Source organism: Eleutherodactylus coqui, chromosome 13 (genome assembly GCF_035609145.1).
Source record: "Eleutherodactylus coqui strain aEleCoq1 chromosome 13, aEleCoq1.hap1, whole genome shotgun sequence".
Lineage (NCBI taxonomy): Eukaryota > Metazoa > Chordata > Amphibia > Anura > Eleutherodactylidae > Eleutherodactylus > Eleutherodactylus coqui.
This window is the reverse complement of record NC_089849.1, coordinates 109,556,353-109,565,858: the sequence shown is the minus strand read 5'-3', so window position 1 is coordinate 109,565,858 and position 9,506 is coordinate 109,556,353.

Here is a 9,506-nt window from a genome sequence, read left to right as displayed (position 1 = left end):
GCCTCACATACCTCTGACCGGGGAAGATGCAGAAGTTATGGGATGCTGAATGCGGGGATGGGAAAAGAACTTCCAAAACCAAGTGTTGTGTTTGATATGGAGATAATCTGCCCGCCGCAGGACACAATGTATCCGGGCATTAATGCTGGAATACATCACAGGCGTCGAGAGATGGGAAAATAAGAACTACACTTCACCAGGCCTCATATGGCCATGTCCTCAAGGGGCTTCCAAGAAATACATTGACCCCTGGGGAAGGGGGGGACAAACACAGGGCAGTCAGAATATGACAGTCATAGGACCAGCCCTCCGGAACAGGACCAATGCTCTCTACAGGTGCCAGGAGCAGAAGAATGATGATGTCATCATCCGGCTCCACTACATACACCGCGTCGGCCGACACTCCACCCCTCCCACAACAGGCGTCCGGCAGTGTGAAGGGACCACACAGGCGCCAGGAGCAGGATGATGATGTCATCATCCAACTCCGCGCCGGCCGACCCTCCAGCCCTCCCACAACAGGTGTCTGGTAGTGTGAGGAGACCACAGGGCTGCCAGGAGCAGAAGAATGATGATGTCATCAACCAGCTCCGCGCTGTACACTGCATTGGCCAACCCTCCACCCCCTCCCACAACAGGCAGTGCGGCAAGGGAGTAACGCACTCCATGCACATTCTTTATATGGTGGGGGCCTCTGAGTTCCCTCACCGCAGGGGCCGGTTTGCAATTGTGACACCTGACGGTACACCTATGCTTTTCCTAAAGGCACACAATCTGCTGGTCAGTACGATTAAGGGCGCCCACCCACTGGCGATTTTTTTCCCTGCGAAATTCGCATTTTGTTCTCTGCAGGGGTCTATGGGACTTGTAATGTTAAAATCGCGATCGCGCAAAATCGCGATTTTGCGGTAAATTGCGATTTTGCGCGATCGCGATTTTAACATTACAAGTCCCATAGACCACTGCAGAGAAAAAAATGCTGCGAATTTCGCAGGGAAAAAAAAAAAAAAAAAAAAAAAAATCGCCAGTGGGTGGGCGCCCTAAGGGTTAATACATTTGTGGCATTTATGCGCATCGTTTACTTAGACTAGTAACGTCCCCGCGCTCTCGTGGAAGGTTGTACATACACTGGAACTATAAGATTTGGGCTCTCCCATTCCCCGACCATAGATGCAAAAACTTCAGATGAGACACCCAATGAGTATTCCGGAAATTTCTCCCCCCACCCCCGAAACAAATACCAATCATCATCTTCCGCCAGGAGCTGTCATGTCCACAGCCCCCAGGGCTTTAATCCTCAGAGTGAGCATGTTTTTACGGCCCTAGGGATCAAAAACACTATAGGGCGGTCAATAAGGGGTTAAGGAGCAAACAGACTTTGTCACTAAGGCCTCTCTATTTTAGTTTGTTTCAGCCCTTTTTAACGCCCCTCATCACCCATTGTAATGATGGAGTGCGTTACACAACGCTGTTGAGCACGTTTGAAAATGGCGTTCGAAAACGCTTGAAAATGCAGCATTTTACCAGACGCCTGTGTGAAAGCAGCCTTAGGGCTCATGTCCACGGGCGTATACGTAACACACTGTGGGTCTCCTGCGGTGTTTTACAAATTGCAACCAATACTCTCTGCCGGCAGATAGACGGCAGAGGCCATGTATGTGGTAAGTATAGCACTGTGCATGCCCACTAATTTCACATCACGGACATGCGCAGTTTGATTTTTTTTTTTTAATTCCCGCTCTGTTCAGAGCAGGAGAGTGTATCGAAACACTGCCCTCTTGCAATGTGGAATTTCTGCGGTTTTGTTTTTACCACTTCTTTTCCCGCCCGTTATTTGTGCGCACGGGAAAAGATAATACCTGCCCTATCATGTAGTGACAGTACCTGCAGGGAAGATCGGGCGGCGCCTGTCATCCCGTAGCAATTTCCAAACTTCCGCGCACTGGCACGGAGTGTAAACTGCTGGTGAAGGGGACAGGATTCCATTTGTTCTGGGGCAGTTGCACCTACGAAAGTCACAGAAAATAGAAATGATTGATTTCAATGGGTTTGTTCACAGGCGCGTATTTTCCATGTGCATTTCGATCGCACAAAAAAAATACGCAGCATACTATATTTTCTCGTACATTCTCATAGGGAAAGAACGCATATTATACTAATTGTCTATTTCACTAGCTGAGATAATCGTTGCGTGTTATTTCTTTGTCTGTGCAAATATGCGTAAGCTCATCGGAATCCAGCCTAAATGTAAACATATATCTTTATAAGGCCATTTTCACACTGTTTTTCCTCTTACTACGGTTCCATGCGTTTTTGGCGCTGCACTACCATGTGTATCCAACATGTCGGGGCTTCCTCTATATCAGTGATGGCGAACCTTTTAGAGACTGGGTACCCAAACTGCAACACAAAACCCACTTATTTATCGCAAAGCGCCAACGTGTCAGGGGCGGGGCTGATCAGGACGTATGATTTTACCCCCGTCGTTCTAAAAAGGACAGGGCCTCTTTAACCCTCTGCAATCCAATTTTGGATTTGGGTTGCCTAGGGGCTTTTCTTTTTCTGCCTTATACTATGGCACCTTCTGCTGGCTAAAGTTAGGGCTCCTTCCCACAGAGGGATTTATGCTGCGTAAATCTGCTGCGTTGCCCGCAGCTATTAGGTTCTATTGAACCTAATAGCTCAATGCTCACGGTGCGGAATTCCACGATGGAATTCCGCACCGTGAAATCACCTGACCTCACCCGCGGTATGCTTTATTTGCCGCGGGTGTACGCGCGGCCGGCCTCCATTCTAGTCAATGGAAGCAGTGCGTCACGCTATCTTCCGCTGTAGCACAGCGGAAGATAGAGTAAAAACCACTTCCCCGCCCACCGCCAGCCACGTCATATGACCCAGTAGATTTTGGTAGGCCGCTGTCTCCCCCTTGTGTGCTGCATTAAAAATGCACTCTGCTAAAAATAAAAAGGGTCCAGTTCTGTGGCTTCTCGGAGGAGATAGGGGATCCCCCACCTCCCGTCTCCGAGCTGCAGCGGAGACTGACTAACATGGCTGCCAAGTCCGGTATTTATACTTCTAAATTGATGACATCACAATGCAGTGACATCAGCCTGCCAGACACCTGGCTCATTTGCATACAGTGTGTATGTATGTATGTATGTATGTATGAATGAATGAATGAATGAGTATGACTGAATGAATCTATCTATTTATTTATTAATTATGTAGATTATAGATATAGATTATATCTGAATTATAGATTTTGTGCATATAGATTAAAGATAGATTTTAGATGATATATATATATATTTATATATCTACATACATACACAAACACATAAAGCTGTATTATGTATATATGTAGATTCTATAATGTATGTTGATTATATAATAGATCTATTGATTGATAGATAGATAATCTATAGATCTATTATATAATTAATATAGATGATAAAATCTACACAGATATAAATAATCTAAAATCTATCATCTGGATATAGTGTATGTCTATAATCTACTCACTCTATCTATCTCTATCTATCTATCTATCTATCTATCTATCTATCTATCGCTATACAAATAGCAAGATTTATTTCTCTATATAATCTATAGTTATGGATGGATGGATGAATTTATTTATGTATGGCGGGAAAAAAAAAAGGCCTGCTGTACATTTTAACTTCTTCAGATGACCATGCTGATCTATTCTTATTCTTACTAGGGTCTACTAATGCCAGCCCAGGGGAAGCCAATAAAGCCCTATGGGCTCGAAGCCAATTTTCCTTTTTTTGGGAAAAAGTTTCCGTCCGTCCCCACTCGAAATGCGTCCACCAAAAGAGATCTCTCAAAACGACCGACGGACGCACCTTCAGAGGCAAACTAGTGCTTGCTTCTAGTGTCATCGTCTGCTTAACCATCCTGCGTAGGGAGGTGACGAGTCCTGCAGGCTCTGCAAGCCTAGGATGCGTGAGCACGGTGCAAGAGGAAGGACTGAGGAGGATGTGAGGGGGAGGGGGGAGGGCGCGGTTGAGAAAGCGTTGGGTGGGGCTATGCAAAGGTCTTCCAGCTCCCTCAGAGCATTGTGGGTGCGCCCGGAGTGCTGCCTGAGCGTGTTGCATCTGATACGTCCCCTATCTGGGGATCATTTATTAAAGGGAGCATAGGTGCAGCACGTTTCTGTAAAACCAATAGAGGGCGCTGCAATGTTACTGTAGAAACCAATGGACAGCATGGGAGGTAGCTATACATAGATTTTAAAGATGACGACTGCCAAGGCTAAAGCCCGTGTATATTCCATAGACTATAGCTATCTCCAGGATAGCTGCATGCGCAGTCGTGTGCCGGGTTCGCACGTGCGCAGTCGCGCCATTGTCTCGCACGGCTGCTATCATTCCGCGCTTCCTGACAAGGCAATGTACGCATACGTCACTAGTGAAGGAAGCGGAAGGTAGCGCAATGTACACTTTTTGACCGGATGGAGGAAAATCGGGTTGCTGGAGGTCACGTGACCGAAGTGACAAGCGGCTCCAGGAGAAGATTTGGGATAAGAAGAAGAGGTAAGCAGGCTGCCTGGGGAGCAATAGGTAAGGAGCTCCCTACCACTGACACGAACAGAGCCTCGCTCGGTAGTCGTCACCCCACTTGCCTCGGCTCCTGAAAACAAAGTGGTGTAGACATGTAATGGTGTTGTGCAGAAGACTAGGAAAGCTGGAGGCAAGTTGTGGCAAGTTTGGCCTGGTCATTAAGGCGCAAACAGGCTTTCATTTTTTTGGCAATTGTGTCAATTTAAAAACTGGGTTTTTTGGACAGTGTACATAGGAATGAAGACATTCACCCCAAAATGGATACCCCCGCTGTCCCGTGTTCAGAAACATACCCATTGTGGCCCTAATCTACTTAAAGGACACATGGCTAGGCCTATAATGGAAGGAGCACCCATTGGATTTCAGGGTACAACGGAATAAATTCCAGTCCCCATTGCCCACTTGTAGAGACATTGGGCGGCCAAAACGAAAAAGAACCCTCACAAATGACCCTATTTTGAAAACTAGACCCCTTAACAAATTCATCTAGGGGTGTACTGCGTATTTTGACCCCACAGTATTTGACTGAATCTAAGCAAAGCAGAAGGAAAAAATTACGATTTTCATTTGTTTGGCAATTTTGTCAATTTAAAAACTGTTTTTTTTTTACAGCACACATAGGAATGAAGACTTTCACCCCAAAATGGATCCCCCCGTTTGTCCCGTGTTCAGAAACATACCCATTGTGCCCCTAATCTACTTACAGGACACATGGCTAGGCCTATAATGGAGGGAATGCCCGCTGGATTTCTGGGCAGAACTGAATAATTTCCAGGCCCCATTGCCCACTTATACAGAAAAAAAAACTGACATCCTAAAAATAATCCCTCCCCCCGCCATCCCCATTTTTTTGGCATTCCCTAAATATTAGATAAAGGTAATAATATAAACTGCGTTTTATGTCCGAAGACAGGGCTAATTACGGAGGCTCCTTGGGATGGGCACATGGGGCAAGAAAACCGGGTATCCCCCCTCCTCTCATGTATTTTGGGGGGAATTTCGTAACCTCAGCAGCGGGTATGGGGTGTAAAAAGTGGCGCTCTGTGAGGCTTTGTAATTTTGCTGCGGTGCGGCGGTCTCACAGACAAGGCGCACAACAAGCTGCTCCTGGAACTGCAGGAAGGCGAGTGTTCCCGGGGCTTCTTGTAAATTACGGATTACAGGTAGCGGTCTGAATAACGCCGGGCTTACGTAGCCGTAGGCGGAATCTGCTTGTGGAGGCCCGCAGCGGATTCCAGCTGTGAGCCCGGCTGTGACCCTGCGTACGGCCGCGTAATGTTCTGCGCATAACTGCCTACTGGGGTCAGAAACGCTCTTTTCTCCTTAGGGAGAGCAACTATATACTATAAACTAAGTGAGGAGACTCAAATGGCCACGCACGCTCCTCTGGGTAATATGCAAATAAGGGAGATGGAATAAATCCTCCACAGTGCCACCTATTGAAAGGCAGCATTCCTTCGAGTCAAAGTGGGACTTTTTATACAAGTCTTCTTACAATGACTGGGAATCAAAAGCAAAGCCACACTCCATGTACATACAGCTGTTTCCGGGTTATTGCCCATCATCATTGTACAGTAGGAGTCTGGCTTTTGCTAGTGAGAGGCCTGGGACAGGGGTCAGAAACGCTCTTTTCTCCTTAGGGAGAGCAACTATATACTATAAACTAAGTGAGGAGACTCAAATGGCCACGCACGCTCCTCTGGGTAATATGCAAATAAGGGAGATGGAATAAATCCTCCACAGTGCCACCTATTGAAAGGCAGCATTCCTTTGAGTCAAAGTGGGACTTTTTATACAAGTCTTTTTACAATGACTGGGAATCAAAAGCAAAGCCAGACTCCATGTACATACAGCTGTTTCTGGGTTATTGCCCATCATCAGTGTACAGTAGGAGTCTGGCTTTTGCTAGTGAGAGGCCTGGGACAGGGGTCAGAAACGCTCTTTTCTCCTTAGGGAGAGCAACTATATACTATAAACTAAGTGAGGAGACTCAAATGGCCACGCACGCTCCTCTGGGCATAACTGCCTACTCACACAGGCAGTTTTTTGTTTATATTTCCCGTGCCGTCGCTTAGAGATGACCCGGGTACCCGCAGCCCGTACACAATGTGTTTGCATATGGGCTGCGGGTATATCCGTGGTCATAGAGCACAATGGGCTCTAGGTCGCGGATATCCGTGGTAAAATATAGCATGCCGTGTTCTGTTTCTGCGAGTGGATTACGTAATTCCGACCCGCTAATTGGGGGGAATTGTGTAATCCAATGCATGCGATTGATCCGTGGATTACCGTTGATCAAGCGCATGCAGAACCCGTAATTCCTCTCCGGTCATGTGTGACCGGCCTAATGTTAGTTCGCTACTTTATCATGTGACCGGGGACCGCTCAACGAGGCCCCCGGTCACTGCTCCAAGCACTCAGCAACCATTGGTCGCTGGGAGCAAGGAGATTTAAAATTTCCTGGGCTCCCCGGCTCCTGCGAATGTGTCCGGCATTTTGCCGGCGGGCGCATACCCAGGAGCTGGCAGGATCCATGGAGGATAATCGCATCTGGATTCAAATGCGGAAGCCTCCGAGAAGATGTTTCATCTCCTCTCACCGATCGCATCGGTGAGGGGAGATGAAACTGCCACTTTTTAAAGAACTTTTACGTGATTGCCATTATGCATTGGATAACGGCGATCACGTGACCAGTAACCGCATAACGCGGCTCCCCGTGACATCTCCAGGCTCTTGGCTACCTTTGGTAGCCAGCAGCAGGGAGATGTTACATTTCTTGGGCAATCTTTCACTTTTGCGCATGCGTCCGCCATCATGCTGACGGGCGCATGCGCAGAAGCTGGGGTAAGGTCCACGGATCAACATCCTACCAGGGAACAAATCCGGGACCTTGGGTACGTAATTTCATCCCCCTTACGGATACGATCCGTAAGGTGAGATGAAACTTTAACTTTTTAAACTTTTAACTTTTTTTTTTTTTTACTTTTTAACTTTATATGATCACCGTTATCTGATGCATAACGGTGATCATATGACTGGAAACCGCATACAGCGGTCCCCAGTCATATCTCCCTGCACTCGGCTATCTGTGACAGCCGGGTGCAGGGAGATTTTGAATTTGCCGGGCTCGCCGACTTCTGCGCATGCGCGCCACATTATTTAGATCCCACATTTTCAGGAATTAATGCAATTTAGATAAAAAAAAAAAAAAAGTGTTCGGGTAATGTGCTATTCTAAAATTTTTTCCCCCAAAATCATTTTCATGTGCACTGACACCCCAAAATGGATACCCCTGTTTGTATTGTTTTCAGAAATGTACCCATTGTGGCCCTAATGTTATGTTAGTATGCACAAATGGGAGCCAAAATGTAATCAGTACTATGTGGCTTTCTGAACAGACTGTTATGATCGTGTGGGCAGATTTAGCAGACTGCCAACACCATCGTGACCAAAGGACTAGAAGTCTAGTAGTATACATGCACACAGGAAATTCACATGGAATCCATGCCACTGACCCTGTGCTAAAAGGGGGGGGTCGACAGTGGCCCAACCTAAGCGTAGACATCGCCCAAATAAGAGGGCGGCCCAGCGGTCTTCGGAACTGGGCCATAGCTGATCTTAGGAGCCACAGAACAGGACACACGCATGGCATATAACAGAGACAGAACAGAATACACAGAAATAGAAAACACTGCATACAGAAGCCAAAAATGCAACCACTACTAACAGATAGGCTGATTATAAAGAACAGGTATTACTTGACATTTTAGACAAAACGTGAAGCTAGCGGGCGAACTTCTAAGCTCCTGGTTATACCGCTATTCCCTACCCTAACCATGAGTCCAGGAGACCCGGACAACGATCACACAGGAGATCTCTAATAAATCTCTAAACCGCTATAAGCTACATACTGTCCCTGCTTTTCTTCACCACAACTTTAATAGATCCAGACATCTCATTTGGACAATTGGTATGTTTTTCCGAAGCTTTGTTAGCTGTGTGCTAATTTGGTACAGTATTGTGATGGCACCTGTACGTTTGCAAGAAAATAAATAAAAGCTATTAGTGTATCCAAAAATGCCACATAAAAAATAAAAATTCAAAAATTTTATGTAATCTGTTATCCGGCCTATAAGATGAAATTTTAACACAGCAAATTATTGTCCAAATTCGACGTACGTGTACACACGCGTACGTACATACACACGCGTACGTACATACATACACGTACGTACGTACACGTACATACATACACGGGAGTACGTACATGCACGGACGTACATACATAAACGCACGTACGTACATACACGCACGTAGGTACATACATACACGCACGTACGTACATACATACACGCACGTACGTACATACATACATACATACACGCACGTACATACATACACACACGCACGCACGTACACACACGCACATACATACACGCACGCACGTACATACACACGCAGCTGATGACGAGTGCGAACCGCTGCCACTTCAGTCTATGCCAGACGCAGCACCGTACATTTCCGGCTGTACACGCCTGCATAGGATTGCATTTTAATACGCAATCCTATGCAGAAGGCCGTGGTTTATCTACGCGAAATCACGCGCAGAAAACAAACCGCGCCATGCTCTAATTCTGTGCGGGGTTCGCAGAGCCCCGGACATAAACGTCACTCGCTGGCTGCCGGCTCTGCGCATGCGCCGTCTGCTGGCACATGAGTCAGAGCTGCGGGAGCGGGCGAGTTCCGCACTGCTCTCTGCAGGCGCTCAGGTCGGGTCCCGTTGCGAGCAGCTGGATGCGACACGGCCGTCTGCAGGCGGCCTTAGGCCTCATGTCCACTAGAAAAATACAATCCGCGTAGAATCAGGCGTCACGCGCTCGATTGCCCATGCGCGCTGAGGCGTCATGCGGGACTCCGAAACCG